This window comes from Solea solea, chromosome 18, assembly GCF_958295425.1.
Source record: "Solea solea chromosome 18, fSolSol10.1, whole genome shotgun sequence".
NCBI classification, from domain to species: domain Eukaryota; kingdom Metazoa; phylum Chordata; class Actinopteri; order Pleuronectiformes; family Soleidae; genus Solea; species Solea solea.
This window is the reverse complement of record NC_081151.1, coordinates 20,373,359-20,389,694: the sequence shown is the minus strand read 5'-3', so window position 1 is coordinate 20,389,694 and position 16,336 is coordinate 20,373,359. Positions and strand designations below refer to the sequence as shown.

Genomic DNA, 16,336 nt, shown 5'->3' with positions numbered 1-16,336 from the left:
TAGTCCCAGATTGATGACTTCACACGAGAATTGATACTTGATGTATTGATGTAGACCAGAAAGCTCTGGTGGTGTGATAACTTCTTATTTAACCATTAGATTCTTCCTCATGCACTCGTTTCATCAGGTGTGCCCCCTTGTGGAAACCCGAGGCCCTCATTTCAGATGTAGATGAACATAAAAATATCTGCATATGCAACGTTCTCCGTCACCGTGCCACATCCGTTACTTCCCCGCGAGACGCGGCCTCAGAGATAACCGCGTCAAGGAGCTGTGCGAGGGCTAAAACCAACAGAAGATTTCGATTCTCCTGCTGTGCTTCATATTCCGATTCCAAGTCATCTTGCCAGCAACAACAGGACGAGCATTTGCTGGATCACAGGAGGGAGGCATATGAAAAGGCCGCGGAGGACACAAATGGAAACCAATAGATCCGCGAGCAGACAACCTTGACTTCAGTCCAAAATCACCTCGGTGATACTGATCACTCCATTATTCGTTCTGGTACATTTGTCCGCGCAGAGAGAGAGAGAGAGAACTGTTCCCTTAATTTTGGATAAAAGGTCAACCGACATGTACGGCAAAACGGTTCCATCTGCCGCACATGGAAACCAGAGGATGTGCGGCCTTAATGTGGAGCTCGGATCAGATAGCGGGGACACAACGTGCAATATGAACACACAGATCTGAGCGATTCAGATGCGCGGGGAGGTCGCTGATTTCAATCTCGCTTCGATTTGAATGCTAATGTGTACGTCGAGTCTATTGAATTAAGCGCGCGAATGCAGATGTTTGTTCTCCTACTCTATTCTTTCCTTTAAAAGAAGATTTATAGTGTGCTTATTATTGTTTCCATAAGGTGCTGATCTCAATATGACATTCACACAAATAGCATTTTAAGATGAGATATATAATACTGTTTGATCACTTTTTAAAAACCTAAATGCGTCATTAAAATCTAGCTTTCAATTAGAGCCAGAAGCCTCCACACCGCGCCTAACGTAACACACATCCCGGACCATCCTTGGACAAGTTCATAGAGAGAGAGGCGGAGATGGTGCGTCGGTCTGTGTGCAGCGTCCCGGCGCTCAGTGTGTGTGTGATCTGAGAGGAATCTATATTAGCATAGTGAATCAAACAAAACAAAAGCGCTGCCAGAGATGTAAACACGGGGAATTAAAACCTCCCGCGGTTCACAGCTCGGTCATCTTCGGCTAATTTGATTGTGCGAGGGATCGAGCCTCTGCTCAATTACGGCGTCTGCTTTTTTCCGACGCGGATACCGCTTACGACGGGAGGATTTTTAAGACGACGAGCGCCGTGAGCCCACTTCAAAGGGGATTTGTGCCTCGTGAAAATGTTCTCTTTCCTTTTAAAATATTACAAATGTATGTGCATAATACTGACACACAATGCCTGATGGGATTTGATTCCAAATACAAGAGCTCTTTCTTTCCCCCCCCCCCCCCATTGTTGCAAGAGTTGTTTTTTTTCCATGATCTCACAGTCAGACAGTCATTGGCAGAGGTTGAGGATGGTAATTACGCCTCAAACCGCTCTTCTCCCTCTCTATCTGCAATCTTTCAGACGTGTTGGACATCTACCACCCACTGCACACGCACAGTGCGATCGGCGAGCCTTCAGACAAAATAAAAACAATGTCTTCTCCACTGTTAAAAGTGCATGTTCCAACTGAATGCCCCTCACCTCACCCTTACAGGTTCAGTTCTATTCAATTGTATTTGTATAGCGCAGAATCACAACGTACATTATGTGAAGTGACTGAAATAAAAACCTTCTTTTTAACAGGAAGAAATCTCTGACTGAACCAGACTCACAGATGTGCGGCCATCTGCCTCGCCCGGTTGCGGTGAAAGGGAAAATGGGGGACAGAGGAGAGGTGGGGGACGGAAAGGCGGGAGAGAAAGGACAAAAGGAGGTGAGGTAGAGACAGTGATGACATGTTTATCGAACTACAATGTCATTTATATACGCAGCAACAGAGATTGTTGATAAATATCAACTTTAATTATAACATCATAATAATGGTGATGATATGATATGAATGATAATGATAATAATAGCTGGATCTGGATCCTGCAACCTGTAAGATGAGGACACAGAGAGAGAGAGAGGACAGGGAGGAAAGACACAAACAAGGGAGAGAAAGAACAGTTAATGACATGCAATGAACAGGCTGATTAACTCCTTTAAAGGTGATTTTCAGAGTTTCTCTTTACAGTTGTGTAGAAACCTTACTTTTATTCCTAATTAGTGCACATTTGATCACTACCTGATAAAACAACCGTAATTTCAAAAAGGGGGAGCAGTGGATTTACATATCAAGTAAAGCCACGGACAATATTTGATCTGCATGTGCAAAGTGGGAGGATTTTGTTTTGCTCTTAAACAACTTTTTTTTTTTTTGTTCCTCTCACTCTTTAGTGTGAGAAGGTGAAAGATTCCCCGCTGTACTTTAATATAAATACCTGGGACGGGAGGCGTTCAGCTGCATGTGTGCCGCGGCGACTCAGCCTCCCTTGAGAGGCTTCCCTTGTTTCACTGCAGCTGAATGGCACACAGGGAGGCTGTTAGTGACCCGGTGACCCCCGTCCACAGAGAAACAGAGCTGGGTGGGATTATGTCAACGTTTGCTGGACTCGGGCCAACACTTAGCCATAACAGTCTGGCCAGAGATAACATACTTTTTAATTACATATGGACCGGCGGAGCGATGTTAAATTTCTCCTGTGAACCTCCTCGTGGGAGGTCGCACACTAAACTTGACACAACACATGAAACGCGGCGTAATGTGATTACGATGTGCAGGAGCCTGCAGTCGAGTCACAAGTGAGGTCCGACCCTTAAGTTTATTTAAAAAACAAAACAAAACAAACGATGACATTATATTCATATATCTATTCTGCAGCGACACGATTTATAAATAATGAACACGTCTTGCTGTCACATTCAAAGCAACCGATCGTGTTCATTGTTATCCGACATGAAGTCAGTTTTTTTTTGACCAAATTCATAATCTTATCCTGACCTTTTAACAAGTCATTTAACACAAGATGAGCAGAACTCTGTATGGGAAATAATGTTGCCAGTAATTGAGAGAACTGTATTGATTTGTCTGGCCTTTGAGGTGCATTGGTGGGGGAGAAAAAAGCTGTAAACACTGACATAGCATCACCTTATAGAGTCTATACGATGGAGAGGGAAGAGGTTGATGCAGAGTGCATCAGAGGTTGATGCAGAGCGACTAACCCAAAAGACAGTGGAGGAAACATCTGAAACAATGAGATGAAAGATGCTAAATGAGAAATACACTTTGTATTCAAGAGGTTTATCTCTTAATTCACTCTAAATCTGCATAACGACTGCCTCCCTTCTGCCTAATATGCTCTCTTGCACCTGGCTAAAGAGGATGAACTGTATGAAGGAGACAGAGGCGGCTAACGTCACAGCCCCGTGTCGGCATTTGCGACGCCGCTTCCCGTCGCCATCATTAATAAATGTGATTTAGAATAAACAGGTGCTGTGTTTGTTAGCGTAATGGTCAGGATGGATTCATCGCGACACACCCGGGGTGGTGATTTGTTATTTGTTGTCAAACACCTGGCCCTGTGCGTTCCGTCTTCCCCACGATGACAGTCATCCCGTCCATCAGGCCTCTGCCATCTCAAGGTAACCTCACGAGACGGTGACGCGCTCTGAGGCCAAAGGTGTAACCGTGTGTGTATCATCACCATCATCATCATCATCACAGAGAGAGAAATGAAGCCACTGTAATCTGTTCTTCAAGCCGGCTGTCTGAGCCATCTGGCTTAAACACTCTGGCTGTTGCGGCAGCGTCTTGTTTTAGCATCCTCCGCATAAGCTCTGCAATCTGTGCGCGCGCGCTGCACACAGCAACGCGTTCACAAGCTCCGTGCCGCTTAATCACTCCGACGGACGGTTAATATTTAAGCTTCATAAACGACTTGTTGAGATTAATATTTATATTATAAGTTTACAAGCTCAGTGAAAGTCATGGAGATGAACCGCAGCGCGCCGGCGGTAATGAAACGCAGCCCTGTCGGCGCCGCCGATCTGTTATTCTGATGAATTATGTGCAGGGCGAGATTAAAAGTGTGACTGGATACGTGTCAAAACTCTGCATTTTAAAAAGGGAGAAATATTGATTACATAAACCACAGAGGGGGCAAAATATTAGAGGGGAGATTGTTGATTCAGCCGATTACAGGTGCGTCGAAATTGTGCCAAATCAGTCAGTTGCATTCATCAAACCAATTTGATTGCATGCAAATTAAAGGATGCGGCCTCGTAAAGAGCTGTTTTCACTGTCCCCGAATAACAGCCTCATTTACTGCTTATATATGCTGTAACGTAGCCCATAAAAAGTGACACCCTTTATGATGATCAGCAGAATAAAGCCAGTTTTTGTAGTTCTTTCAATGTGTGATAAAACTATGACGAAACCAAAAAAAAAAAAAAGAGAAATTCTAAAACGTAATGATGCTGAAGTCGAAAGCTGTCAACCGTTTGCCTATCATCTGTTCCCGAGTTCACCTCATTGGAAATGCATTCGTTATCCCTAAATTTCCATTCCAGGTCTGAGGTCCTCGGTATAATTCGGCAGATTTTTGATCACATGAATAAAGAGTGTCGGACAAGCAATTGGATTTGCATATACACTTGTCTAAAGTTAGCATTTATGCCGTACCTGTGCGCCACACACTAATGAGGCAATTATTTAGACAGTGGGGCTGCGAGTCTGCCGGGGAAGATGCCACAGAGTTCGCAGCTGTGGGATTAACATGGTTAGCTGGACTTCAGAGGCGGTGGCAGACGGGGAGGGATTTCACACCATCTAATGAAGTAGACTTTTCACATTTCATGGCAAATAATGAATTCTAAAACAAATTTACTGCACAAAAAAAAAAAAAAAGAAGAAGAAGAAGAAACGAGCGCCGCGCGAGTCATGGCATGCATTTTAAGCAGCGGGCTTTTTGGAAATGTCAGTTTTCAAGGCAAAAGGCTGTCATTCATGCTGCTAATGCAGAGGATTTTGGCACCGCCCGCACGGAACTCCACACAAAATACTACACTGTGCCGTCACTCGCTCCAGTTGTTGTTATTAAGATAATCAATGTGGTTTAAAATAGAATAATCTCGTATGACTCTGGCATAATAATCTCTGATTTATGAATGTCATGTTTGGGGGCCTAATAATTGCAGAAGTATCATTTTAATGACCACACTGCTCAATCGCTCTCCTGCTGCTGCTGCTGTGAGTTGAACTTGGGTGATGGGTGATTAGGGGATGAAGTGTGATACAGCGGCAGAGTGCACGTGCACATACACTCTCAATGTTGGTCTGTCTTTCGGTCGCGTGCAAACGCTCAAACGCACACAAACATCCTCCAAATTCAGTCAGATATGATGTCGCGCTGCAATGATTGAATGCCTAAAGTGTGGCGAGTTGTTTGACCTAGAGGGAAAACTACGGTGGCCGAAAAGGGGCAAAAATTACCCATAAGAAACAAAAACAATAACAAATGTTCCGTTATTAAATACGCTGGTGTTTTCTCTCCAGCGTGTTTTGGGATTTGTGTGATTTTTTTTTTGCAGCTTTTGAGTTCCATTGGGTTTTAATACAGCACGTTGTCCTTTTTAAAAAAACATGGTCCCATTTGGAGTAAAAACAGATGATAAACCAGCTGTCAGTCAGACGCTCTCCTAAATACAGTATGGTTGACCCCCAAAAAAACACAAAAACAACCACACTGTGCTGATTTATCTTGGTGCATTGCAGTTTCAGTCTACCCTCTTACTGTAGGTTATTACCTGTGACCCTGAATAAAGTTATTATTGCCCCTTATGTAAGTAGACGTCTTTGTTCAGTTGGTATCAACTGGTTCTAATCAATTTGCCGGAACTTGTGAGATTTATTGTCAGCGAATCAGCTCTCGGCCGCATGTTGATGAATAATAAGGAGCGCCGGGACATTTGTTCGGATCAATCTGCAGAAAAGACGTTTCGCAAAAGCATGACTAATGAGGCTCAGGCCTTCGATTACTGTCTGGACCAAAACAGCAATTAAATCATCAATGCGTCTTTTTGCTTGGATTCACTTTCAGAGAAATTGGGGTGAGCACAGAACGACCCATTTTTAACTTTGACTGCGTCCCGCAGGCGTGTCCGCCGCTCGCCGTGTCCTCGTGTTCATGGGGGAAAGGAAGGCTCGCTGTTCCTCATGCAGGTTCAGTTAAAGTTGCACATTAATATCCACAGATGACCTTTCGGATGAGCCGCAGCATTAGTCTTGTGCGTTCTAACCTGTCCTGTGTGGACATAGAGTAATGTGCTGGTTGACCGCTGAGCTGACCCCTCCAGGCATTAGAATGTAGACCACATGTATCGACTGTGTCTACCTCCACTGGAACACGCGATAAAGTCTAAAACAAATACAGAGCAAATGTGTTGTATGAAGTCTTATCTCCTCGCCGCACACTGTGCTCATGGAATAAGCTGTATCTGGTTTGCTCTCTTCCGCTTAACATGCACAGGCAAACACACACACACACACAGCACAACAGCACAACAGCACACATCGACGACTGTACAGCAATGCTCCCACCTTCAAATACCATTGAACTCTAAATTTGTTTTTGTGCCTCGCCTACAACAATGGGAATGGTTGATTGACAAGTTCAAATAACTGGAAACATTAGCATCTTAATTCCAGCCACTGTCACATTCGCTTAGCATCCCCTCTTCAAGGATGCAACTAATAAAGGAAAGGTATTCATGTTACCGAACATAGCCCTCCTTTATAACCTAATTGCTTTTGGTTCAATAGCTTAAAAAGTCATTAATTACAGGGCCGGCTTGTAATGGAGGTTAAGGTGGCTTTTTCACCAAGGTAATGAGCCGGCGTGTGCAGCGGCCGAGCAGATTTTGATGCGATAATAGGAGCGGGCCGGCGCCATTTTTCCCATCTTTGCTCGGCGACAGTGCGAGTTCAGGGGGAGTGAGTGGCCTTTTCATCGCGCCTGGAGAAAAAAAAAAACTAAAGAGGCAGCAGATAATTGAATTCCAAACAGTGCTATTTGTATAGCTGGCAGCATATTACGCCGAGGTGCAAATGGCCTTAGCCAAATGTAGATGACATCAAAATGATATGTATTGTGGTAGCACAGAAATGTAATGTGTTTGTATGTGCAAATGTGCATGTCCGTTCTCTGGGTTTTCATTACCTTCGCGGCGGTGACGGTTGGATTGCTTTGTGTTTGTTAGTCTGTTGAGTTGTCAGTCAGTCAGTCAGTCAGTCATCATCTACCGCTTTATCCTCTGCCAGAGGGTCGCGGGGGGTGCTGTGCCAATCTCAGCTACATCGGGCGATAGGCGGGGTACACCCTGGACAGTTCGCCAGTCCATCGCAGGGCCACACACAGATAGAGACAAACAACCATTCACTCTCACACTCACTCCTATGGTCAATTTGGAGTGTCCAATTTACCTATCCCCACATTGCATGTTTTTGGACTGTGGGAGGAAGCCGGAGTACCCGGAGAGAACCCACGCACACACGGGGAGAACATGCAAACTCCATGCAGAAAGGCCCTTGTTCCAACCGGGGCTCGAACCCGGGTCTTCTCGCTGCAAGGCGAGAGTGCTAACCACTACACCACCGTGTGGCCCCCTGTTGAGTTGTCGTTTTTTCTTTTTTCTCCCTTTCTTTCATGGCAAGACATGCTATCTTACCTTATTTCAAACATGGAAAACACCCATTCAGCGATTGTTATTGCACAAATGTTGAGTGGCACGCCGATCCTCTGCAAGGTTAAACACTTTGCATGTGTGAAATCTATATCATCATGCTGTTTCATGCGTATGGAGGAAATTTAAACAGCGCGATTTTCGCTTCCTGCGAGCTGTCATCCATCGATCAGAGCAGAAAACAACAACACACACCGTTCCTTTCGGGGCTGACACAGAACACACTCAACAGAACATTTTTGTCCTTTGACCTCTAACCCCCCCCCCCCGCCCCCAGAGATCTGATGGCATTGCATTGATAGTCCCCACCTCATGAGGCGAGTTAGAATAGAGGGATGGGATGAGAAAAGGAGAAGAGGAAGGGGGATGACAGTGGCAGTTACTCAGTGACTTTGGAGGAGATTAGAAGATTGAGTTCACCTTTAATGATGGTGGAGATAGTCTTTCAGTAGAGGGGGGGGGGGATGCCAGAGCTCAGCAGTTTGTTTTGTGTTGCTTTAAGAGCTTCCTGTGTCAGGTTCAGGTTGCCTGTCTCTCTCTCCACAGCAGCAGCTCATTGTCTCCGAGCCACAAAAGGCAGCACAGTGTGTGTGTGTGTGTGTGTGTGTGTGTGTGTGTGTGTGTGTGAGGTGATTGACGGAGCAGGCTCAGCCCAACTCTTCCCCCGCCGCGGCAAATCCAGCCTCCGCCAGGGATTATTCTGCGCGACTTCAAGACGGAGTCTCATGACAACACGTTTTGTGTGGGCGGGTCCCGGTGGGCAAACACTGCTCCACCCATCCCGTGTGCAACTACTGCTCAAGCACATGTGAAGCTGAAGCGGAAACGGTCGGGCCATTGTTGATTAGCAGAAACTCACAGCACAGTATGCCTGCCGTGGCCGCTGGGGAGTATCTCTTGACCGTGAGAGATTTCCACCTTCTTGGTGAGGTCAGCGAGAGGATGGGGCAGAAAGAGAGCGTTCCCACAAGGCCTTTCTGCTCCGCAGCCAAATTAAATGAACACAACTTCACTCCAGTGCAAATGAAAAAAGGAAACGCTTGAGTGAGAAAGGTCCAGATAGGGCCAAAGTTCTGCCGCTGACCACAAAGTGCGAGCGCCCCCTCCCCATGTTTAAACACACACACACACAGAAAGAGACAAGCACCTTCCTGCCTCTGCTTCACCTCCTTTTTTCCCCTCCTTGCTCCCTCTGGTTCTGAACCTGACATTCCTGCTGGCCCTGTCTCTTTGAAGTGGCTTGTTGGAGCGGGCTCCCGTTACAGGGGCCGGGACTAACGAAAGCCGATCCGTCTGGCTGAGAAGGACAGGCCCTGGCCCAGGGGTTAATCAGCAGAGCCAGCACACTGCCCACTCTGTCCACTAAAAGGCGCACACGCACACACACACACACACACACACACACACACATACATACAAATGCAAACACTGCCCACACTGTCCCCACGGCACAGCTGTAACAAGACAAGTCAGATTTGGAGGTTAAGAAAGACAGCCACGGCCCAGCCTCTTTGAAGTTGACTGGCAGCCACCAGGATTTGGACTCTTAAAACAGAGAGGCTGGCTGAGGTTCAAAAAAATATACTGGGTCATGCGGTGTAAAGGAGGCTCTGTGTGTGTGTGTGTGTGTGTGTGTGATTGTGTGCTTTGGGGCAGGAGCTGACTAATCTCGTTCTTACCCCTCTAAAAACCATATGCCTCATTTCAGCGATTGTGCCAATAAAAACCTTTAGCCCACTCCTTTTAAGACTTGGATATGCATTAACCCTTTATTTTGAAATAATGGAAGCGTTTGTCGGAGGCGCTCATATTTAGATTGCTCTCATCTTGACTTAATGCTCCAGCGGCGCTATTGTGAGGGAGTCATTCCGCGAAAGAATCAGTCGGCAATAAACCTAATAAAGCACTAAATAAAAAAAACACACAGCGACTAGGTCATCCAATCATGCAAAGGTGTAAATTAACAATGTTCTCCCCTTTTAAGACAGCCATTATAACGTCTAGTGCATCATTACTGTTATCAATATGCAAAACCTAATGGTGAGTTTCAGTTTTCTCCATCCAGTCGTATTGGTTTCTGATGATGTAAAGCACAACTGCCAGGGAAGGCCGCTTTATACATGACTTCTTAATGACGCCTCGGGAATCGTTCCAGGTCCCATTTACTGCAATCGTCACGAGCTCAGCATTCAAAATAGGTAGCTAACGTTCCATTTCTCTGGCCCACGAAAGCCATTGAAATAATTCGATACCGCCAGCTTTACTTTTTTATTTTCCCCGAAAGAAAAACAAGCCCGAGCGGCCCGAGCCAAGTTGATGTCAGAGTAAAAACAGTCCATAATAAAAAAAAACAAAACAGTCTAAATCACTGCACTTTAAAAGTCTATTTGTGTTTCTGCTGTCCGCAGATTCACAGTGAATAATACGGGATCTCTGACAAGTCTGTTTCTCTACAATCCACTTATCTCCCTTGTAGCATCTGGGCATGGATATGATGGAGTGGATGCAATCCAACATGGCACCATGACAAAGTCAACAGCATAGTGTGCTCCACACAAGGACGACTGGCTTAAACACCTCACACACACACACACACCGTCTCCCTCCCTGCTCTCGTTTGGAGTGTGGCGCTGACTCTGACGCGACTGTAAACACACGTTTGACAGCCCACAAGCAGACAACGTGGACCTGGGGAAGGGGAAAAAAAAGTCTGCCCTTGTTTGTTTAGTTCACTTGCTACAAACTCGGACGATTGTTTCTCGCTTGGAGGCGACGCAGGTTTTATTTATTGCTCGATTCGCCGCGGAATTCACGGAAAAAAACTCCCCGACAACTGCAGAGCAATTTCATAAATGATCTGCAGGTGTCGATCGCTTCCACGACCGCTGCCAGTCGCCTTGTTTCTAAGTGCATTACCAGACTTGACCCCAGATGCACATTAAATGTTCCAGCATGTTCCACTCTTTGTTTATTCAGTGTGTGTGTGTGTGTGTGTGTGTGTGTGTGTAATTGTGAAATGCCGGGGGACAAATCGTTTCTCCGAGTTGGATGTTGTTTGGTGAGTGTTAGGATCATCAGCATGCTCTGCCCCCCCCCGGTCAGTGGGGGACCGCCTTGGTTTATGCCTTTTGTGTATCAAGATGTTTGAGTATTAGCATGGGCCATTTTGCGATGATAATGAAGCGAAGTCTCCGCACACATCTGCACATTTTCATTCTGCTCTGTAATGCTCTGTCTTTAATTTCTTGCTAGTTGCGTGTCATGAGAGCGAGCATTTGCATATTTTGTTAAAGGTCTTCAGTCTGGGGAACCCTGCCCCCCCCCCCTCCCCTGCACCCCCCCTCCTGTTTCCCCTCCGTATTCACGTACTTTTTGTTTATTCTTCATTTGCATTTGACTGTAAACAGCATAATGTGATGGTCTGTTGCTGTCACACGGGTTTCGATTTACACGTGTTCGATGCCAAGCACCTGAAAACAAAGATGCTAATTGCTGGCGCTAATCAGCTTCCCTGCTCTATAGCCCTGGCCGATGTCACCACTGGTATCTCTGCAGCCGCGTCACCGCGAGCCACTCGTCAACTCTCCACCTTGGTCTCTGACAGGTGCTGACGACTGTGGTGTTTATCCCCTCAGCCCCTCTAGCGCAAAACTTTAATATTCATGTTGGCTGATAAAGGGAATTACTTCTTGATTGCTTGGAGGAACATTGATACATCTGGCAGATAGAGAAAGACACTAGTTTAAGTATTCACATCATGCCGTTTCTTTCTTTCTTCCTTTTTTAGTTGGGTTGAACTTTCTCTGGGAGCAAAGTCTATTAACAGCAGTCATTTCTTATCTCACCTGGCACACATTCGTTCCCCTGCATGCTAAAATGGGTCTCACCGTGTGCGTGACCTGTGTGTGTGTGTGTGTGTGTGTGTGGGGGGGGGGGATTTTGCAAATACGAGCTAAGGCCCACAAAAACACAAACACACAGGCAGCTCACGGAGACGTGGCGATTCCACGGGGTCGTGTAACATTTTGCAGATATGGTGTGCCAATTTAACTCAACAAAGCCGTCAGTGTGTAACACACGGACACGCAGGTGACGTGAATTGCGTGAAATGGAGAAAACTGGTAAGGACGTCGTTGTTTGTCGCGTCTTCAGCCGTCAGTCACAATATAAACGAGACATTTCGGCAACATTCGTGTCAGAGACGAACGTTTGACGTGAACCTGCGCGATGAAGCTCGCACGCCTCGTGTCTGTCCGACCCGGAGCTGCAGGGCCTTCTCCACTGACACTGGCATCTCTCGGGTAAAGAATGACCCTCATTTCTGTGGACACGGCGCTGTGTCCGCTCCCCCGGATCTGGGCGCCCATTCCATTTCATGGTGCATCGCCCTTGTGCGTGATTATGCCGTGCTTTCAGGTGCAGAGGAGGAAATGTTTCGTGAAACTGATGTCCCTGTCAGCACTGTGCGGCTCTCCCTTCTTCCGCTGAGCATGTCAACCCACTGATTGGTGAATTACCATTCCAACGCGAGAAGGGCGGCCCCGCCCCTTGTCCCCCATGCTCACTGGCCCTGGCAGCAAATGAGGAGCCGCGTGTGTTGCACTGGCGACGCTCTCCTGGCCTCATTTGCATTGACTGAATGGAAATCAAATGGTTTAATGTTGGAGGCAAAGCTGGTAAAGAGCAGCGGTGTCAACACATTTAAAACACACACACACAGGTTTGCACAGCTGCTCTTCTGAGGACACTGCATTGACTTCCTTCTTTTGGACATCCAGTTAATGCATAGCCTTAAACTGAAGCGAAGCACAATTTAAATCTTAGCCCGAAGGACCAGGTTTTTGTCTCCATGAGAGGCTACTGGTCCTGACCAGATCAGGGTTCATGGCAGAAAAAGTCCTAAAGGTCCTGGTATACTTCTGCAGCCCAGATTTTGGAACTGCGCGCAAAAAGTGCGTTGGGTGCGCGTGGACAACGCTTGTGCAAACTGAATTTAAGCTCCACTCACCAAGCAGAAAAACCATTTCAAGAACAGAAGAAGTAGTTATCGCGGATTCGAATCATCCGAGTCTCGACCTGGCAACCCTCGAACCGGCTGACACCCGACTCCCCTGCCCAATGCACCTTTCAGCTGTGAGCCGCTCGAACCAAACGTGTCCGAGGGGAGCAGTAGCATCCTATTCCTTGCGTCCAGACTTGCACCGCCACCCGATGGTGAAGTCAAGATACTACAGGACCCTGACGTGCAAGTATACCACGGTCCACGATTTGCGATGCGCAATGTGGAAAAATACCAGGTCACCTGCCCAGCACAGGCCCAAAAGCTGACTGAGCAAGAAGACAGAATTTGTTATTGGTTAAATAATGAAAAAAAAGACTTAATTTTACTTCTGAGAATGTGCTGGATGTGAAGATGAATGACAGCCAAAGAGAATATGCATGGCAAGGAGAAGCAGATGATTTGATTTGGATATGTGTAGTAATTAATTAGTCATTAGCTGATTCTTTGGGCAGCTGAGACAACAAAATTAAATCTACTCAGCTGCTCTGTGAAATTAGCACTCAGTCCCTTGCCCTCTTGCTTACTTTCACTTGCTTTCCAGATTTATTTATAAAACACGACTCTCACCAGTATTACCGACGCATGGAGCCTTCTCTATGTGTGACGTCGTCACTGGCTATTTTGTTTCAGTGTGATACGATCAGTTGCTGTTGTGTGGGGTCAGAAAATACAACGCAAACCCAGTTACAGAAACAGACGCACAACGAAATTGTGTGGCTGTGTCTGTTAGAATGCACCGTATAGTCGTGATGGAGGTTGTATATTTGAGTTATGTGCCATTACGTGAGGCGTAATGGCCGAATATTATGTGCCCACATGATCGCTAATGCATGTTTGTGTGTGCACTCTGTGATGAATGTGTGTCCATCCCGTGTCTTGGCAGGACAACATGGAGCACTGGGATTCTCCTTTGGGTCCGTGCTGGTCTATTCTAGACCGGAGATGCTGGCTCAGTAGTAGACTGGAATCCTTCAGGGCACCAGGGACATCTGATTCCACCACTGCCTAAGCACTGAACTAAATGCTGCTGCATTATTTATGTGTATATCACTTTATTGCTGTGCAAGGTTTTCACTCCCAAGTTTCTGCTGCACCATTTACCGTGCCTTCACCCAACTAAAACAAACTTTCACCAATCTGCATTTAATTTCTCCCCCTTTGTCTCTCTTACAACGGATGCTCATGGTCACCATAAAGAAGTTCTTCTCACGTATCAGAGGTCTGATACTGCCACCCCCCAAAGTATGATACTGAGCACGGCAGCTTTCAGCGCTCAGAGAGGAATGATGTTTAATGCAACGTCTGCATCCTGTCTCGCCATTCCACCTCTCCCTTTAACACATCGATCTGACTCTGTGACTACTTTCACTGTGGGCTCAGTGCCAGAACAACAATGTCCTGCACTGCTGCCGTGGACAGCCTTACAGTTTTTATGTCACACGCAAGTAAAACTGCAATAAATAAATGAATAAATAAATAAATAATGTTTCTACTGTGGGGACTAGGACTTTACATGTTGTACTATCCATAGGTGTTCCCATTGCTTCGCCATAAATCCATTCCACTTGATCATTTCCCATACCACTGAAAATCTACTCCAGGTTTTCCTTTTTCCTTTTCAACTATACAGTGAAGAAGGATTTTACTAACACTAAAAAAAATCTTTTAATACCCAGTGCTTGGTCTGAAGTCCGGCCATTGGGTTCAAACTAGCTGACCACAGCCACTAATGAAACTAGGCCTCACATGTCATTTGTCATTTACTGCTGTTTTTTTCTTGACTTTTTAAAGCTCATTTATTTCAGTTATCAATATAAATAAAGTTCAACCCATCTCCATCTCTCTTACTGTAGGTGCTAGGGACTGAGAGTGGGTCAGAGGCAGGGTCAGCATGTAGAGACAGTGGAGAGACTTCCATTGCTGGTGTGAGTGATGAAGGGAGCCTCATTTATTTGAAAATATTGCCAACTACATATATACTACTCCTGGCTCGACTCACTTTCAAACTGCAAATCCAAAATGTGAATCAATATTTATTTTGAGTGCATTGTAGTCAGTGGTATGAACCTCATGAAGGTCATTACCATTTTAAAGGCATAAGTAAATACACTCTTGGTAATAAATTGTGTCAAATGAATTCCTTTAACTTGGCCATGGTTTTAAAAAACATTTGTCTCTGAATTAGTTATTGAATCAATTGTTTTTTTTTTCCAAAAATGAAAAATATCTGTCATCGCTGCCTGTTATAAGTCAGAAAGAATGTTAATTATATATATATATAATTCAGCTTTAACAAACTAAGCAGTCATATTTCCGGTTGTCAAAATAAAGTACTATCAAAAGCGAACACAATTTACTGAAAAGAAAAAGGTTAAATTATATGGGCAATTGTTTTTGTTTACTTCTGTGGGTAAAATGACAGCCCGTTAAATACACCAGAATGACATCTACCAATGTAAAGTAGTAGATTCTACACGCACGCACACACACATAGTAGATGCTACTGTAGATGCTTACACACACACACACACACACATATTACAAACGTTTCTGACGCCCATGGTAATATCAACTGCTGTAACTCCTAATATCCAGCAAAAGTGGATGAAAACTGTTTTTTTGTTTGTTTGTTTTTTTTTAAATGTGGTTAAAACTTCCAAAACATAACAAGGACAATGGTTAATAATTATGTTTAATGTAACTGTATGGGTTTTCATAAGGTGTCTAACAAGCGACAGGTGGCTAATCAGGTGGCTAATCAACTATCGACTGAAGGTGGAAGGGCATATTTTCGGACAGAATACAAGCTATAACCAGCACTGACGGTAAGTACAGCCTTCTGAATAGTGAATGCACGGTGTTTCTAGTCAGTAAATATGTCGTTAACACACACACAACGTACAAACTCCACGTAGTTTGTAAAAGTGTTCATGCTAATCGCGATTAGCGTGTTAGCAGCACACGTTATAGTGTGTGTGTGTGTGTGTGTCAGTATTGTTAGCTTAGCTCAGGGTGTTTAGCTAACAACCCTGTGAAATAATATAAAAGCTTTGTTTTGTTTAAACAGGGACTGAGGAGCCATGCAATATGTTATTATTATACAGAGAGCAGCAGGTGACTCCGCTTGCAGTCTGTACAGCCTCAACACCATCTCCACTCCTGCCAGACTGAAGGTAATATCCAACATCTCCATTTAGAGCCTGCTCTGTGTTGCATATAAATGCTTAGTTATTCAAAACATTAAAAAGTAAGAGTAATCCTAATGCATAAACACAGTCATACATCGTACATTCACTGGCTGCTAAGTGGGGAAGCATTGCCATTACATGTGACACTAATTATTATGTATATTATCATTAACGCTACTGAAGTATTCACTTGTGCACATGTTGGAAGACAAAACAACAATTAAAAGTACAGTTAACACCTTTTAGAAAATCAGCCCAAGGTAGGCGCACAGCTCAGGCGCTTCATAGACTGTGCGAC

The 16,336-nt window shown here is 45.1% G+C and overlaps 1 protein-coding gene across 5 annotated transcripts in view; it reads left to right on the top strand.

The window, feature by feature from the left end:
- Window positions 1-14,300, top strand: part of LOC131444765 (doublecortin domain-containing protein 2C) — a 303,607-nt gene extending 289,307 nt beyond the window's left edge. For 3 of the 5 annotated variants that reach the window (XM_058615394.1, XM_058615391.1, XM_058615390.1), the window contains 2 exons: window positions 1,810-1,939; window positions 13,734-14,300. The gene's annotated coding sequence lies outside the window, so the exon portion shown is untranslated. The remainder of the gene's footprint in view (window positions 1-1,809; window positions 1,940-13,733) is intronic. The other 2 variants (XM_058615393.1, XM_058615392.1) reach the window with 1 other exon arrangement.
- The last annotated feature ends 2,036 nt before the right edge of the window (window positions 14,301-16,336 follow it).